Raw genomic sequence first — 19,498 nt, forward strand, 5'->3', positions numbered from 1 at the left:
TCCTATTTTGACAATGAACCATTGAAAAGTATTCTCTTGTATTTTTCCATGTGCTAATGAAAGTAGCCATAGAGTCTTCTTTTTAACTGCAAACTTCATGAATAGGTGAAATTTTTTATGTGAATCGTTGTTTTGCTGGAAAATGCAGATTTGAGGCTACCACAACTATTTGTGAATTTGGGGTGATTTTGGCAAACAGTTTCAGTTAAAAAAATACTTTTTTACAATTTCAAAATGGTTAATTTCAGCACTTCTGAAATGAAAAGTTTCAATTTTTCATTTTGGAAAGATGTTTCATTTTTCAATTTCCCTAAACGTTATTTAATTATTTTTAAAGTAAAAAAGAAAAACAACTCAAAGTGGAAAAAAATGTTTCATAAGACCAAAAATTATTTTTTCTACATTTTTGTTTTGCCAAGAAATGTGATTTTTTTTTTGTTTTGGTTCAATCCCTAAATGCTTTTCTCACTGGATTTTTTGGTTCAGTCACTGAATCAAAAATTGGTTATCTGCTCAGCTCTGCTCATGCATATCTTGGTCCATTATATCTTAGCACACAGATTTTCTTGTGCATCTTTTTGTTTTCTATCAGATCCATCTGATATTCAATTGGGACCTGATCCAAAGTCCATTGACAACAATGGGAGTCTTGGCATTGACTTCAATGAGCTTTGGAGCAGGCTTTTGTTAAAAAGAGATCTAATAAGGTCTCAAAACATTGAAATGTATTAGTCTGAATCAGTGACTGACCACCAACGGTCTTTATGTTCATACTACTGTACCATGTTATTTGTGTTATTCTGTCTACCTCCAAAAAAGCATTGTGTAAGTGTGGAGAAAGGCAGTGCAGTACAGTATATAAGATCAGGACTTGGGAAGCCTGTATTTTATTCCCAGCTCTGCCCCATACCTACTATGAGACTCTGCCCAAGTTGCTTCACTTCTCTATACCTCTGCTTCGCCCCTCACCCTTTGGCTGTCTTGTCTATATAGATGATGAGCATTTTTGTCCAGGGACTGTCTCTCACTACGTATTTGCATAGTGCCTAGCACAACTGCATTTCAATCTCGGTTGGGCCTTTAGGAGGTCCTACTGTAATACAAATAATAATAATATTGCTTTTAACATTAGTTCTGTTTTCTTTTAACTGCTTTCAAAGCACATGAAAATATATTTCAAATTAATCCTATAATTACCACTAATAATAACCTTAACACAATTTCATATGGTTGTGGTTATGGGATTTCCTTAATTCATGTCAGGCGAAAAATTGCAGAATGCAAAAGGAGTTTTAGAGCCATTAAAATAGGAAAGAAAAAATGTTACCAGATGAGAAATTATTCAAAATACATTCAAACCATGATTTCAATCCTCTCTCAGAGGCTCTTCGATGTGACAAACTTTTTTGCTTCCTTTCCTGCCAAAAGTTGTGTATAACAATCTCTCTAGTTTCCAAGGACATTATTGTTGCTTGAGGTCAACAATAGAGAAAACTGCATACATTATAAAGTGAAATACATCTCAAGCTGTGGAGGTAAAAAAAACCCCAACAACTTGTTTGTGTAACTACTGCACAGCTACCACACTGCTACATTCCAACGAAGACAATAACCCCTTTGATCTTACTTCCAGGAGTGTTGTTTTATCTCCTTAATAAAAGCACTACCATGTCACTCGCAGGTCTGCTGGTAGAAAATTGTGTTCCAGTGCATCACATCGGTGGACAGGAAAAAGCTTAGGTGAGAGATCATCCACTTGTCCATCTATGCATTAGTTGCCATCCCTATAGATGGAGAATCTTGGATCTTTGGTTGAAGGGGAACAAAGTGTTTCTAGTCAAATTAACTAAGTGCCAGATACCTTTATTCAGACTAGTCCCATTGGCTACAGTGGGACTATTCACAGTGAATTGCTGTTCATCGTAAGTAAGTGTAACAATCTGGCCCTAGTTTAGCACAGGCAGTGTGTTAAGCATGATTATGGATAAGATGGGCCTGTTTTTCAGAGATATTCCCATTGACTTCAAATGGAGTTTTAGGAGCTCAATTCTTTTGAAAGTCAGTTCCCTCTGCATATTACTAAATCCATATTTCAGCTGCAGAATGGAGTTCCTCACTAATCCTTCCTTTTCCTTTGATTAGTAGAATAACAATATCATTTTGTACAGTACCCATAGTAATGTATATTGATATCTATTTATGTTTGTGATAGCACTCACAATGTGCTAGGCACTGCCCACGCATAAAGGAAGTGTAAGCTAGTGGGCTCTCTCCTCAGGAAGGAACCAGTGTCATGCCCAATTCCATTTCTGACCCTTGCCTCAGAGCACAACTGATCGCTTAAACACAAAAACAAAGCAATTCCTCTGACCAATGCAGTCCCAGAGGCTTTTCCCTTGCTTCTCTCTGCCCCCTCCCCTAGAAAAAGGTCACATCCTTCCCTTAAATTCCCTGCTGGGTCATGTGACTTGAAGATGGCCCTTAACCCTTTCCTGGCTGTTTCCCCCCATCACAGAAGAGAGTGTTTCCCCCTCAAAAAACTAGACTATCTACAAAGATAAAAACAGAGGTGTGATGAAGGGGTACAACAAACAAGCTAACAGGATGATGACAGGCACATGTCATTAGGTCTAAGGGAGGAGATGCTGGTTGGGGGGTTTATTTGTTTGTTTGTTTTGAAGTGTGAAAGCACTCCGTTTTTGTATGGAATGCCATAGAAGAGGCGTTTTACAGGCAGCAGTTCCTTCCCTTTCATCTTTGAGGCTCCCAGAGTTGTTAAAAACTACATCACTCCATTGAAATGCAGCCTCCTTTGGGTGAGGACAGCAATCAGTCAGTGCACAGCACACTGTAGACAGAAGAGAGGAAAGTCTTGCTCAGGGGCATTGATGCAAACCTTTAATCTGTACAAAATGAAATCTTTAGGGTCAAATATCCAAAGGTAACCACACATACAGCCTGCATCCAGTTTATGTATACAAATAGTGTATGTATGAGAGCAAAGCTGGTATTTGTATATATAAGTTAGCTGTTATATGCACAAATGCATGTAACTAACTTTGAAAATCTGTCTCTTAACAGTCATTCAAAGTAGACAGGACTTTAATATTTCATGTCCTATTCAAGACTTTTCAACAAAGCAGAAAGGACTGTTACTCCACTTACAAACCAACGAAGAATTTGGATCCTGGAGTGCAATATTTAATTTTATTGAATGTCTCTTTATTGTACTGTGACAAAATGCAATTAAAGAAATAGATTACAAAAATCCAGGGAGAAGGTTTCCTGACTGACGATGCTTTTGAAAAGGCAGAACACTATCTTGAGATCACTTAAAGTTTTAAGATTCAAATGGTCATTCAACAAAAGACATACACATTATCAAGCAATGTCTTGTACTTCTTTAAATTCACCATGATGTATATGCACACAGCAAATGATTACTCCCTGTGTAACATGGACTTCGGCATTCGTTGCCTAAAGTTTTTGATCACATTGCATATTCCCCATCATTTTGCACATTTGAGGATAAGATTAAGATATAGGGTATAATATCAGGCCCCGCAATCCTTCTTTTATACTGTTTTTACATTTATTTAACCACATTGACTTGAAGGGAGTCACTCCTGACTGAGACAGAATCAGGCCTGCTTCCTATTGCCTGTGGCTCTGATAAATCAATAGGGGCTTTGTGCACATAGCAGCTGTAGAACTGAGCCCTAAGGCTAGCTGTGAGTGTCTGGTTACTATTGTCCTCTGACAGGCAGGGTTAACCTTAAGGGTTACAACCTGAAAACAAGCACCATTCGCTGGATACCACCCTGTAAACAGGTAACTTAAACAGCTCTATGGATGAAGTGGGGTTGACTTTGTGCCTAACGCTTTATTACTAAAGCTAGAACAGGTCTGAACTGTGATTTATGGCTTATTTATGTTAGTGAATAACATACCTTGTGAGGTACTTTTGAAGGCCCTAATGATTAAGCCTGATCCTGAAAGCTGCTATGCGTAATGCTAAGCACACAAAACTCCCACTGATTTCTGTAAGAGCTGGGAAGTGTTCCCGTGAGGATCAAGTCTCAAATTAGGCAATGGACCAACATGCTAGCAGATGAAATTCAGTATAGGCAAGAAACAAATGCAAAGTAACACACATTGGAAGCAACAATTTCAACTATTCACTAACACTGTCACTTCTAAGCACTCAGGAGTGAAAATCGAAATATAACCTGGTCATCAGAGTCAGTGGCTCAGTAAAAACATCTGACAATCAGCATTGGCAGTCAATGACAAACAAACCCGATATTGGACTGTGCTAGGAGAAAGGAATACTGAAAATATTATAATGACATTATGTGCCCTTAAGTTACGGTATGCCTCTTTTAAATATTAGGTTCAGTTTTGATCATACCTTCTCAAAGAATGAGCAGCAATAGAAAACTTCTAGGAGAGCGAATAAAATGGAAAGGCTTTTCTATGCGGAGAGATTAAAAAAGTTATTCATTAGGATTATTTTGTTTAGAGAGGAGACAATTAACAGGGGACATAAAGGTAGATAAAATAATGAATTATAGAGAGAAGGCTGGGAGTGGGACAGGGACCATCTTTTGTTTGGTTTTTGTGCAGTGCCTGGTACCATTGGGCTGGGCCCATGACAGGGTCTCCTAGGAGCTACCATAATACAAAGCATAATAATTATATTAATATGGGTGCTCAGATTTGCACTCTCTCTTAAAGCAAGAACAGGGGGACACCCAAAGAAATTAAAAGGCCACAGATTTAAAACTGATAAAAAGAAACAGTATTCCTCAACTGATTCACTATTCACCTCCACCAACATAAAGGAGTAATGCTACTGATTTGAAGTGTGAAAACAAAACCTAACCCAACAAAATTAACCCGCGAAATTCTCTGCCACAACATATGATGGGTGCAAAGAGATTAGTAAGATACAAAAAAGGATTTGACATTTATACAAACATTAAGAATAGCATCTGCAGACACTCTAGCTAGGATCTGATTTAAAACCTCTTGGTTTAGGATACAGGTCAATCACTAACTGCCTGGGTTTGGGGAAAAGCTTCCCCCTAAGTAGGTTATTGAATGATTGTCCATTATAAGACTTTTGGGAGTCCAATAGAATTTAAGAGGAATAAAACCAACAGAGTTCTATAAAAATTTCTAAGGGTCTATTAGAAATTAAACAGCTATTAATTTAATAAAGAATGATATCTTCCCCAAAGCTTTTCACAGGGACATGATTCACTCTTAAATTATGCACAAAAACCTATGGAAAATTACAGTTTTCAGTGACCCGCTAGCTGATTTTCCCACCAGGAAAGACTGATTTTGGGGGTGCTGATACACTCACTAGTGACTTCCTTCAATACTTACTTCACCACTGGTCTTTACTTAACCTTTCATCACTTGTGGTGCCTTCATACATAGGGGGCATACTTTTTCCATTCCTACCTAATGTAAGATTTCAATAGAGCTATCACATAGCTCCTATGGGCTTGATGCTCTTCTCACTTAGGACCCAATCCAACAGCCATTCAAGTGAACAGAAGGACTCCCATTGATTGTATTGGGGGCTGGATCGGGCCTTAGCACTGGTATAAGTCAGGAGTTACTGAAACCAATATAAATGAGAGGAGATCAGGCTCAGCGTAGCTTCATAGTTGTGTACAACTAAGCAATAAAATCTGCAGTAATTATTTAAGACTCTGATTCGGCCACCTTACATTGACTAGTACCTTGCTTCTAAAGTAAACCCACAGAAAGCAGGACTACTCACAGGTACTATTCAGCATGAGTATAGGTGGCAGAACTGGTCTAAATTGAGTAGAGCTGCCAGTTTTTTATGTTTGGACCAGACTATGCTACAACACAGGCCATAGTGAGGGATGGAGCTTCATTGTGCCATGAGCATCCCTGAGAAGGAATTGCGGGTCAGGAAACCACAATTCTCTCCCGGCTCCTGCATTATTCCAGGAGGGTAGTCAGTTGCAACAGAGCAGAATGTGACTGGCAAAGCCTCCTTTACAGCCCTTTTAACTGCAGGTTTTCAGACCACTTTTGCATGACCTCTCATGCATCATTTGCTACCAACTTCATATTGATCCTGAAATTAGTTAGGGGCCAAGTCTATGCTAGTTTATACTCCACGCAACTCCACTGACTTTGATGCAGTTGCCTGGGGTTTAAGTCTGTCCCTTTCCAAATTTTGCTGTAATTTAACAGTTAGGATGCAGAGCCTTATTTTCATCTCATTTATACAGATTTTACACCGCATCGCTCTCTTTATTTAAATATATTGGTGCAAATTAGGAGTGAAAGCAGAATCAGGCCCACAGAGATGGAGAGAATCTGAGTGGTCCCCGCCATCCCACTTCTAAATCAGTATTCGCTGGTAAGTCTGCTTTGAATTTTGTTTTTGGACTGATGAGAAGGGAAGAAGGGTTTTGGTAAATACTGTGTTAGTTCTGACCAAAGCTGAGTCTCCATTCATAATGGCAATAGGCAGTGGGTTAGCAAATAGCAGACTGAAGCATGAAAAATTACTTCACAGGCTTGGCTTAATTTTTATTCAACAACATACTCTTAGGGATAAATTCTGCTCTCAGTTCCATTAGCAGGAATCTGCAGTAACTCCTTGGAAGTGAATGGACTTACCCAAGATTTACACCACTGTAAATGAGAAAAGCATTTGGCACATACAGTATTCTGCTGATAATATTTTCCTTTGAGTTGTAACAATGCATGTAGCACTGGGGATTGATCCTGATTTCATATCTGTGTAGTTCCATTGTCTTCATTGGAGATACTCTGGATTTACACCTGTGTAGGTGAGGGCAGAAGCGAGCCCGACATCTGTTAGTAGTTGGCATACTGCAGTCCAGATTTTCCTTTACACTCTATCCCCTTTGCACTGCTCAGGTGGTAAAAGGGGTCAGAAGAATCACCAGCAGAGCATTCCCCTAGAGAAGAGAAATACTTGGCCAAGTTTTAAAGGTGGCAGAGCAGCTCTTATGCCAACTGCACTTTCTCTCCTCCATAGGGGACGTATTAGAAGAGAGGCAGGTGTGGTGGAATGCCACTCTGTTATACCAACCCATCACTAGTGTGAAGTCCCTTATGCCCCTAGGCTGCTTTGATGCCAGGGCCAGGCCAGGGAGCCATAACTGGCTACTCCCTTCTCAGCACCAAACAGAATGCAGATGCCAGGAGAATAATGAAGCCCTAAATCTCTGGTCTCTCACAGTCCATTTTCTCTTCTGTCAGGTGATGTTTCTCCAGCCATCTAGTCCTGGCACAGGGCAGTTTGAGTTGTCCCCATCATGTAATTGCTCCATACCTTCTTTTTCATTCTGCTTCTCTCCATCATGTTGATCTCTTCTGAACTGGATATTGTTTCCACTTTAATAGCTCCTACCAGCTGTTTTCCTTATTGCAGATAGAATTTCAAGGCCTTCTTAGGTGAAAGCTGCTGAAAGCACTACAACTCTCGGACTCACTTCAAAGCAACTTTCATCATTTTTCATGCACTGTTTTTAGGATTCTCCTATGTTCTTGCCTCAAAACAGATTCTCAGAAAGATCAGACTGTGTGGTATCACTACTTACAGCACATCGGCAGGAGACATCGTAGTGGTGGTGAGGTTTTGTTTGGGTTTTTTGTCTGATTTGTACACATCCAACTGACCTGTAAAGGTTAAGGAGGCACCATTTTTTCCCCTTTTGATTATAATTTGTTGTTTTTTTTCAAGGGAATGGGTGGGGGAGGAGATTACTGCCGGAATTCAGCTGCCAGAAGTATGAGGGTCAACTTTAATTTACTTGAAACTCCTATCACTAAAGGTACTGGAGCTCCTGCACCAGACCATCCCTGGTCTCATGCTTGGGAGGCCCTGGCTTAACACCAACACTAACTGTGGCTGAATTATCCTCCTAAGCTCTAAGGCTTTGCATCTGAACTCGGAAGAGTTAGTCCATAATTTCCTCAACTAGAGGGTGGGTAAGAGGTAATTTGACTATTGTCATCCCAACCCTACCTCTGAAGAAACAGCCTACCACATCTAAGCTTCTCAATGTTCCTTTCCACTGACTGGGCTTAAAGCAGGGTTGCCACTATAAAGATCCATAGGATATTTCTTGGAATTTTGGGGAAAATGGCAAAATTCTTGAAAATAGTTGGCCCCAGAAAGGGCCAAATTCAACCCTGGCACAAGGGAGTGTGACTAGTGAATTCAGTGAAGTTACACTCCCTTATCCCAAGGATGCATGTGGTTCAATATCTACATTTGCTTGGAATAAAAAGCCAAAATGCAGAAGGAAAGAAACAGAGGTTTGCAACACAGGCCATGGTGTCATACAAACTGATATGATTCCTTTTGGTGGCACATAGTCATTTGGCCCCTTTGAGCCCAATTATCTGCCCTTAATTTCCTTCTCTTTTGCAGGATTGGGAAGTCCTTTTTACAGACATGATTTTATGCAATGGAATTCCCCTTGTAGGACAGGAAGAATTTTAAAGGGCCAAGACTGTATCAGCTGCTTTTTCCATTATTTTCTTTGTGGACCAACAGATATTCAAGGCCCAATTCTCCTTTCGCTTAGGCCTGGACTACATCAAAAAGTTAGGTTGACCCAGCTACGTAGCTCTGTGGTGTGAAAAATCCACACCCCTGAGCAACCTAGTTAAACCGATCTAACTCCTGGTGTAGACTCATGAGGTCAGTGGAAGAATTCTTCCATCAACCTAGCTATTGCCTCTCAGGAAGATGGATTACCTATGCCAGTGTTTCTCAAACTGGGGTCGCCGCTTGTGTAGGGAAAGCCCCTGGTAGGCCGGACCAGTTTGTTTACCTGCCCCATCCGCAGGTCCGGCTGATCGCAGCTCCCACTGGCCACAGTTTGCTGCTCCAGGCCAATGAGAGCTGCTGGAAGCGGCGTGGGCTGAGGGACTTACTGGCCGCCTCTTCCAGCAGCCCCCATTGGCTTATGTGACTAAAAGATCAAAGGCCTTTACATGAGTTTTGGCTCCATTGCTCTGGATTTGGGGCTATTTATGTTTAGTCCTTCTAAAACACTCTGCTGGGATCTTTTTATCTAAACAATTGACCTTTATTTGTTCTTCCTTGTCATCTAGTCAAACAAATGAGTGTAACAATGACAGAACATCTTCTTGTTATAGCTATCAAATGTTCCTGAGTGATATTGCCCATACACCCCAGTGGATGACTGCCAGACAAATCATGGGTAGTTCTTTTCTTAACTTTAGAAAGCTGAAGGTCATAAACAAGTTATTTGCAGGATGTAGGGCTTTTGGACATTTTCTTCAGGTCATTTTAGCACTGAAGGCAGATATACCCTTGATTTAGGGCTGCGAAGAGAGGTGTGTATATTTAAGTTGAGGCCATGACTTGATGTGTTCTCCCAAACACTGCTTGGTTTAGGGCGGAGAAGGTAGGATTTGGTGGCATTTAGGTCTGGTAAGAGAGTAGAATTTTAAAGGGGCATAATGTGGTCCAGTGGGTACTAGACTGGGAATCCTAGGTTCTAGTCCTAGGTCTGTTGCTGAATTCCATGTGACCTCCCCTAATCTCTCTGCATCAGCTCTTCCATTGATAAAATGACAATAACTCCATTACATACCTTTGTTGAGCAATTGAAATATATAAGTGAAAACTTACATAGGTAAGTGCTAGGTATTTTTATTAACTGAAAACTGTATAATTTTTGCCATCATAAGAATCAAGATATTTTTTGTTTGTTTGTTTTTTTAAATAAAAGCTAGAATGCACTCACAGCCTTCTAATGAATGGAAGCCTGGCAACTTCTGGTCCTTAGCTTGCACAAATAAAACCTGCTGGCAAAATATTACATTACAATCGATGATACCCCTTCACAAAAGCTTTATATCTATACTTGAAATAAGAGAGGCTTTTCCCAAAGAAAGGTAACATTAGTGTCACATAGGCAAATTTATAACATCATTGGATTTTGGAGGTAATATAAACTCATCTACGATACTCTAGCATATTAAGAGAGGTGGCTGATGGCAGGCATAGAGACTACGGCCCTGTAGCCTACGGCTTTTTCTGATTGCATGGAAAAATGATTTCTTCAATTTTGCAAGATACAAACCAAATGCCTTACAAATTGGTCACATTCCATTTAACTAATATTAATCTCCATTGCATCCCCTAAGGGCCCAAGTTGCTGTATTTTTCTTTTTTCCTCCAGTATATATCTTTTCCCCCCTACAAACTATACTGGAAGCTGCATGAATTCTAGGGAACATTCATGGATATGCTTCTCATTGTCAGTTCCTTGCCTATACAACCACACATATGCTTTACTTTATGCTGTAGTTCAAGTTCATGTAAATCAAGTTTCCGGATTAGGCCAATAGTAAACCTTTCTTAAAAAGACAGAGTACTGGATATATCTGAACTTCTTTTTCTGCCTCAGATGGTAAAGCGATTCCTCAAATGCACCAAAAAGCAAATTGTAACTGTAAGGCGTGGTCAACATGATGGAATTTATCCAGGCAATTCCAGTGTAGAAAATGTGAATGAGGTATCTATAATTCAACAATATTTTGGTCTGGAAAATAGCTTTTTTCCTCCATCTAAACAGCTGATTAAGCAGTAGAAGAGCTTCATATGAGCTTGGACTAGGTACTCCAAACAGTTTGAATCAGAATGACTTTAAGACTAGTTTAAATTAAAGGGGACATATTTTATACATCTAGGACCAAATTTGCTCTTATTTACACCACTATAAGTTTAGAGAACTCCATAGACTCTGGGCCTTAAATATTATTTTAGTAAGACAAAAGTGCCTCAGTCCCTAAGCTTTAACCAGGCAAACTCCACTTCCTTTTATGTCAATAGGGTTTTTCCTGAATAAGGGTCAGATCATGCACTTCCATTACAAAATTGACGGGAGGCTAAAGACACTTGGAAATTCCACAAGTTCACACGTGCAGATATTCCCATGTATCACACAGCTGGGGTACTCAGCTCAGCCACCTGTGGAGCAGGCTGGGGGACAGGCCCAGCTGACTGTTGGGTGTCCTGAGGTTTTCAGATGAATCCGCACAGATCTCAGGGCATCCCAGGAGGTTAGGGACCAGGCCCAATATGGTACATTCCAGTTCATCCTTTGCTGATGTCAGCAAAACTAGAGACTTTGAGGCTGCTCTAACTTAAGCCTCCAGGATCGGAGAATCAAAAAGGTGTTTTTAAGAGCTTTGTCCCCCTCCTCAAGTCCTGTGCACTGAGTGCAGCTTGACCAAACCCCAAAGTCCACCCTGTCATCTCCATCTTGATCAGATGAGCCTCAGTCAATTGCCTTGTTTAATCCCCAATGACCTGTAAAAACTGGGCCACCTTGTTCCATTGCGTCAGTGGGACTAGTTGTGATGGAGATACACAGCAGGGTATCATCTCTACTGGAGTAGCTCTACTCAAGTGAGTGGCTCCTGCTATTGCCCCTTTGAGTTGCTCTAGTGGTACCAAGGGAGTGTAAAGCTGTTTTACGCAGCCAGCTCTGGATTATTTCACAACCTGGGAAATCCTCAAGTGACATACAGCCAGCAAAGTTGGTTGTATCTCCCCAGTCCCACAGCCCCTCTCCTAGGGAATGTACTGGGGATGTGGCCAGAGCACTGCTGCCCTCCCGTGATCCCCAGCTGGTGTAATAGCTCATTGGGTTTCATTGGATGGCACAGGTTAGAGTAGCTAACCTGCCCTGAGGCTGCTCTAACTTGCACCAGGACCCCAACTGGCCTCTGGCCAATCTCAGCATTAGGGTGGTGGGGATAAAGCCACCTTTGCCCCACCCCACCCAACACACACACACTTGAGTCCTGCACAGAGAATAGCTTGGCTGAACTCGATCTTGGAGTTACCATGGATTTACATCACTATAGCTGAGAACAGAATTTGGCTCACTAATATTGCAAGGAGAATCTGAGATCAAGTGGAAATTCACTCGGTTTGATTCTCCTCTCACATGCACCAATTCTAAACCAGCCTAACTCCGCTGACTTCATTGCTGCCCACTGATATATGGGAGGGTAGAATTAAGCTTGTTATCTGCAATCCCTCTAACCCCTGAAACGAAGAAATATATTTGCCTGTAACCCAAGGAAAGACTTCCCCTGCTCCCCCCACTTTTGGATATAACAGTCAGTATAGTGAGACCATCACAGCGAATATACGCAGATGCAGAGAGGAAAATGGAAACAGCAGCAAAGGTTATTTTCCCTCCCAGTGCCGTGCTGTTGTCACTGCTCGTGCCACATCTGTGCTTTTGAAGGGAAATGTCATAACATTGCTAATCAATAAGAAGAGTGACAGGACCATTTGTCAAGAACAAGCCAGCACTGCAGCTGTTGTAGTCATCCTCTCCCTCTGTTTTGCAATGAGAAACCGAGGGAAAGGTCTGATTATTTGCCTCAGGCAGCACCGGTGCTCTTGTGGACAGCCGTTGTGTGAAAATAGCAACCATCAGCTTGCTAATGTTCTGCACAAGACTGCAGCAGTTGGACTGATTGAGAAGGCAAGAGCTTTGCAGGAAGTATTGGGTTTCTAACAATGGGATGTAAAAAACACTAGACACTTTGCAAAGGAGAAACGATCCTCAGTGTCGGAGAAGTCTTGACCTTTAATCCCCAGACCACTGTTGCATATGCATTTCTTTTGAGCTCCAGATGCTCCTTGCTGGTCCACTGGTTTGGAGGACAAGCAGTTGATCTTTAAGAGAAGGAGGCCGGGCTCAGATAGAACTTAATGAAGACTTAGATTTTAATTGGAATGTAAAGATTAAACAACCAGTATAGCACAGGATGGATCTATAAACTCCTGCAGCTGCTCTACCTACAGTAGCTGCTGAGAGCAAATGTAAATGCTGATGGGTCCTGCTCTTTTGAACAATGAGAGCAGTCATGCATTTAGTGGGTTGTTTGCACAGGTGACAACACTGAGCTGCCCTTTCCCACCCCCATCAAAATATTTTTTTAATTAGGAAATCTATCTTAATCTACTCACCTATGTGTTTCACAGTCACAGATTATGCACCATAAATTCTCAGAGACATCGCTAGGAAAAAAAATTTAGTTTAATAGGTACAAGGAAGCAAGTTCTGTTATGATGCAGAAAGGTTTGTCTTTAACACTGAAAACATGGGTTTGGCCCTGAATATACTTTTTACAGGGGAAGGTAAATCCCATGTAACACTACTAAACAGTGCCTTTTCTGTGCTTTCTTTAAAATTTAAAGCGGATTTAAAATAGTTCCTAACAAAATATTGCATGTGTCCTCAGAAATCTGTGCATAATTATAGCAATACTAGCTCTGCTTAGGATGCTGTAGACTCAAACAGTATTTACAAGGAAGTATTAAGTCCTTTACAAATACCATTACCAAAATGTAAGTAGACGATGGATCCTGTAAGGATACTGCATGTAAACATCCAGGGTGAAATGGTTCATAGTGTCCCTTTTAGGTGAAGAGCTCTTCAGCTGGAGTAATTTGTCATAGCTCCATCAACATCAGTAGGGCACTGTACACCAGCTGAGGATCTGTCCCAGGGTCAGATTCTTTGCTCTGCAGAGTAGGGGGCTGCCATGGAGTTGGTTATAGCTCCTTGATTCACTGCCCCAGACCAAAAGACCATAAGACCTTATTGTGCTCTGATGCGGTCTTGCTGTGTCACGCCGCACAAGCCACTCACCTGCCTGTTTCTGAAATGGGGACAGCGCTACTTTGTCCACCTACCTCATAGGGGTGTTGTGAGGATTAATTAAAAGTTTTAATTAAATGTTATAAAATGCTAAGTATTGTCTCCTATTTCCCCATATTGGCAACATGTTGCAAATCTCCAGATTATCTCTGTGGATTCTAATTTGGCTGTCCAATCAATAGGAGCCTTAGATTAAAAGCTGAGCTATCTGATGGGCCAAATGTGATGAGATTATTTTTAAAAAAGCATTGATTTTCATAAATAATACACATTCCTACTGCAACGCATAGTCCATGCTGCCATTGGGCTGCATTGCCCTCTTTGCTCGTTTATGGTTCTAGTTCAGCAAAACATACAAGCACAGGCCTGGGTGAAGATGAATGGACTGCTGAATTGAGGTCTATATCTGTGGACCAAGTGTTTAATATTTCTCTAATGTTTTTGTTCATCTTTAATAAAATATCAGTAACTTAAAAAGTTTTCATTGAGCTTTTTACCAAGAGGGAAGGTTTTACTGGTTTCAGCAGGTATTCCCTGCTCAACATTTACCTGCCAGTAAAAAAGTCCAAAGGAAACTTTTTAACTGCATTCCCCGGTAATAGAGACAAGGTGAGGGAGGTTATATCTTTTATCGGACCAATTTCTCTTGGTGAAAGAGACAAGCTTTCAAGCTACGCAGAGCTCTTCTTCAAATCTGGGAGAGATAACCAGATCATCACAGCTAAATACAAAATACATATTCCCCTGCAATATGCATCTGGAAGAAAATAGAAACAAAGTGCATTCATTTGTATGTCTAATTCAGAATTTGCTGCATTAAAGCCAATAGTTACACTGATGTAAATCAGGCCTCTGGAGTGAAATCCTGGCCCACTGAAGTCAGCAGTAGTTTTACCACTGACTTCACTGAAGTCACGATTTTGCACTGGAGAGAAAGATAATCAGAAGGCTTGATCATGATCTCACTTACAGTGTATTTATACCTCTGTAACACCACTGAAAATGTTGTGTTATGGAATAAGGAAGATATGCTTTGCAGATTTTAAATTTTACTGAAAGAACAAACCATTAAACATAAACATTAGTACACAATGAAGGGTTAGTAAAAAATTAGAGCATAAAACCTATTGTATGTTATGAAATTTAAGTTCATGTAGCTTGGTGACTGTTTTTGAATGGGTTTTCTCTCTCTCTTGGCTTAAAGCTCTCACTTGTGTCTGCTGATTTAAGATTGTCGCTTGGCAGCTTTTTATTTTCCATTGAACCAATGCTGTTCCCTCATGACCAAAACTGTATAGAGTACCAAGCAAAATCTTTGTTTGAACATCTGAGCCCTTCTGTTTAGTTGACAGTGAAGATACATGTGTCCAAGGAAAGGTAAAGAAAAATATTTGTTTCTTAAAAACTGGATTCAGTAAATTCACACACAAGAAAGTTTCTGAGGCTAAACAAAATGGATGCCGCTTGCCGGAAAAGATTTCTTGCGCTATTATAAACCTTGACTGTTATTTCTTTATAAAGACATTAGATTTTCATTCTTTTTTTTTTTAAAGCTAAGATTACTATGCACTACTGAGGTTTTCTAAGGGCCCACTGCAGTAGGGAAATTTGCCCTGGAGTAGGTAGGATATATAATCAAAGGAACTGAACAAACTGAATGTGTACATGCCCTACTGAGTAACCATGGGAACTTATTGATGTCTCCCCTTCCACTTCTATCAGCGGGTCATATTAAAGCAAGATCATATGCTCCTCTGGGCAGAGTGAGTCCATGTGTTTCCTTGCTTTGGGTGCCACCTGGCACACTTCAGAGTGCTTGAAAAATAACAAACAATAAAAATATATAGTAAATCTAGAACAAAAACAAAAGGAAAGCAGAGGCTGAACCTTATGGGAGAAAATAGGATTCCCACACTGATCAATCTCCTCACCACGCCTGTGGAAATCTGTTTGTAGGTCTGTGGCTTTCCCTTTTCCTGTCCTACTTAGTGAAAAATGGTGGCAATTATGGTCATCCTTGCTGAAGGCAAAATGTTCTGAATATGGTGGGCTAACCTCAGTGAGGTATTGAACCCAGGGATAAGCAACTCTTCCAACACACACCGCTCTCTAGAACACCTCTTGTATACACTGTGGTGCTGCCACTGTCCTATGGCCAAGAAGGGTAGGTTTGAGTGAGATCAGAGGGGTGGCTTCCAGGTGACCTTCATAAATAGTTATGTAATGTTTATAAAACACTGAGCTGTTGATAGAATTCTGGAGGAAACACCTCTATGCAACTACTATGGAGAAATAAAAAGGAAAAAGAACAAATTAAAAAGATTGCAGAAACACCTATAAGGCAATGTGCTGAGAATCTTGGTAATAAAAAGGTAGGCAAGCAAACAGCATGAATATTGGCCTGCTGCAGTTTTTTTGTAAGCATAGCAGACATACACCAGCAAAGTATTCTATCACTTGTTTGCTGGTTGCCTTCTGAGAGCAGGACAGAACCCAGTGGGGTGGGGTACTCAGCGCCTTTTGAGGAGACACTGAGCATCTCTCAGGTTTGGAGTCCTTCCCAGTGCTGCACTGAGAAGAACAACTCATCTAAGGTGTGCAGAAGAGCGGGTGAAAGATTGACTAGCAACACACTTGTATTTGCAATAGCCTCAGCTGATTTGTGGACTAGCAGGTAATATTTAATATATGGAGATATACCTATCTCATAGAGCTAGAAGGGACCCTGAAAGGTCATTGAGTCCAGCCCCCTACCTTCATTAGCAGGACCAAATACTGATTTTGCCCCAGATTCCTAAGTGGCCCCTCTCAAGGATTGAGCTCACAACCTTGGGTTTAGTAGGCCAATGCTCAAACCATTGAGCTATCCCTCCCCCTCTGACCAGCCCCTACACAGTGTAGAGGAAAGCAAACTTGTGCAAATATTGGCTGGCAGTCAGTGAATGACTTAGTGTCTCCTCCCATCAAATGGAAAACACGGTACCTCTGCAAAGTCCATCTCACAGAGTTATAGGAGTAATTACCCTCTTTCCCACCATGCAGGTTTTGTAATGAGAATGGACTAATTAGTCCTAAATACTGCTGGAACCTAATTAAACAGACTAAGCCAGGTTTGGAATCTACACTATTGAACATGGTGTTTGAGATTAAAGCACCAATTTCCAGCCTATTTGTAGTTAATCTTAGATTCCCTATAGCCTCATCTACAATCTGAAGTGACACCTGCCTGGCTTATTTTCTTTGAACTGGCAGGCATGTTGTTCTTATAAACCAAAAAAAATAAATCTATTTCTCGGACAGAAATGACTCACTGGCTAATCCACCTTAATATACACACTATATTTTTTACATCTAGAGTCTGGGTGGAGGTGGTTGTGGCTGTCTCCTTTCATCACTTTCATATTAATGAACTGAGGAATTCCTATTCCTAAAATGCCCCCACTCTTTTTTTTAACAGCGGATTAGCCATGATGGGAGCTGCGCTAAGGAGTGATGGCACCCTACAAGAGCTTTTTCACATGCTTGGTTAGGCAGATGAACCTGCCATAGGGTTTGATCCTGCAAGGTGCTGAGAGCTCTTGCTCTGATCTAGCAAAACACTTAAGCATGTGCTTGACTTTAAGCATCTAAGTAATTGACTTCAATGGGACTACATGAGCACATAGTGAATGCACATTTGGAACCTACCTACCTAATTTTCTGAAATGTTAACAAAATCTTTTACTTCTTCCTTTTCTTTCATTCTATCTAACAAAATCCCCATTCACTAACCAACTGCTTGTTGTGCTGGCAAGGGCCAGACTGTACATCTTCATCCCCCGAATCTTGAATATGCCTCTGATTTGGAAACACTTCCACACAGTCTCTCGTCTTGACGTTCTTTCTTTTTGTTTATTCTTTTGTCTTCCACTGCTTGCCTTTTAGGATTGGCTCTCAGATTTGCAGAAACAATGCACAGGCACACTAGAGTGCCTGTAAATCAAGTATAACCCTCGCCCTGCCACAGTGCAGCACTCTGCAGCATATGCTGCAAAAATACACAGCACTCAGTAATAGAGAGGAGGAGGAAAATCCTGACACAGCCGTTAAAACACCATGTGGCTGACAAGAGCAATCTGTTCTGTTCTGAGGAGTCAGCTGGTTTGGAAGTAATGGAACTGATGACCTCAAGTCATTACTCTAGTGAGATTGTGCCTGGTTCTCCCTTCATCAAATTAACATGGCACTAAAATGCATGAAACACTTTAGTGTCTTCACACCTCCATTTCACGTACATCTTGCTGCAATGGTGCTATGAGAAGGCAGAAACAACTTAGCAACAACAGATGGATCATAGACATATGTAGCACATTTGTCTGTTATATGTATCCATTTTCTGGATGCTCTCTAGAACTATGTTTAGTTTTGATTTGTTTTCCCTAACATTTTACTGTAAACTTGTCCTTGCTTCAGTAAAAATGATTTGTAAGGAAAGAGACATCTTTCCAAACTTAATCTGAATAGGTACAGCACTGCCTGACCAGTGAAGGGCTGACAAGTTTCAGGGAGAGGTCACGTTGTTCCAAGGTGTGTTATCGTATCACGCTTGCCTCCCAAATGCTACTGCAGACAGCAGCCTTTTACTGAATGTAGGAAACGTTAACATCGGGTGTGCTTTCCATCTCGTGATGTTTTCACAACATGAGCTATGGGGCAGGTGAGTTACCCTGATTTGTTGACTGAGATAACTTTTAGGTTAAATAAATGTGACTGTTTGGGCTAGGGTATTTTCAGCTTCATGAAGTGGGCAATCAAGCTTAATGCTAAGAACTGCAGGGACTTGTGCATTCTGGTAAACAAGCCTTTGGCAAGGTGAGAGTTTTAGCCTCCCTATGGCTTTTTCTGCACTGGTGAGTCTGGGAGATCCCCAGTGGTAGCAGCAGGGGGACCTTAGTAATTACCAGTCACCAGGGTTACCACCACATCATTTAGTCTCATAGAGAAGGGTCAGGGAAGTCCCCTCAGCCCTGTCCATGCTACTGCAAAGTTGTATACAATGCAGAAAGCTCACCTGTCCTCTGATTCTGTCAGCACAGCATATCATACCTCTCAGGGGGCCATGGCCCATATGCAGGATGCAATATGTAAATAATTCTCCATGATAAAAGTGGTGGGACTCATTTCTATGGAACAGTCTAAAAGTCTAGAATGAGTCTAAAAGAGGAGGTTCAGGAGCTAAATGGGATTTTAATGAAAAACAAAAAAACATCACCAGCCCACTAGGTAGTCTCAGCTATACAAGTCTACTTGAGAATAGACCTTCCAGCTATTTAGGTTATACAGGCTCAGTGTCTGTTCTGCCCAGGGATTTAGGATGAAGTAACCTCATCCTCTCAAAGCATGGGGGGGGCGCTGTTTGTCTTTATTCAAATAGTCTCCCTGGTACAGAATATCCTTCTATCACAAACCTCTGAGAAACACCAGCACTAGGTTTCTGGGCTAGACATTAGAATGAATAATCACCCCCTTTCTAGGGCAGCATATTCAACCACTGGCTGTAGGGGAAAAGTCCAGCTACCTATTCTTACCATACAATCTATCTCCTAAGAGCACCTCTGCCTCAGCCTTTCTCTTATAACTGCTCCCTAACAAGTCCCAGCTGGAGTTGATTGGCAGCCTACACAGCTTCTTCCTACTGCAATTTTTAATCCCTGGATTGCCTGATTAATTGTGGGGCATGTTTATACCATCACACATCCTACCTA

This window comes from Mauremys reevesii, linkage group 2, assembly GCF_016161935.1.
Source record: "Mauremys reevesii isolate NIE-2019 linkage group 2, ASM1616193v1, whole genome shotgun sequence".
Taxonomy (NCBI): Eukaryota; Metazoa; Chordata; order Testudines; family Geoemydidae; genus Mauremys; species Mauremys reevesii.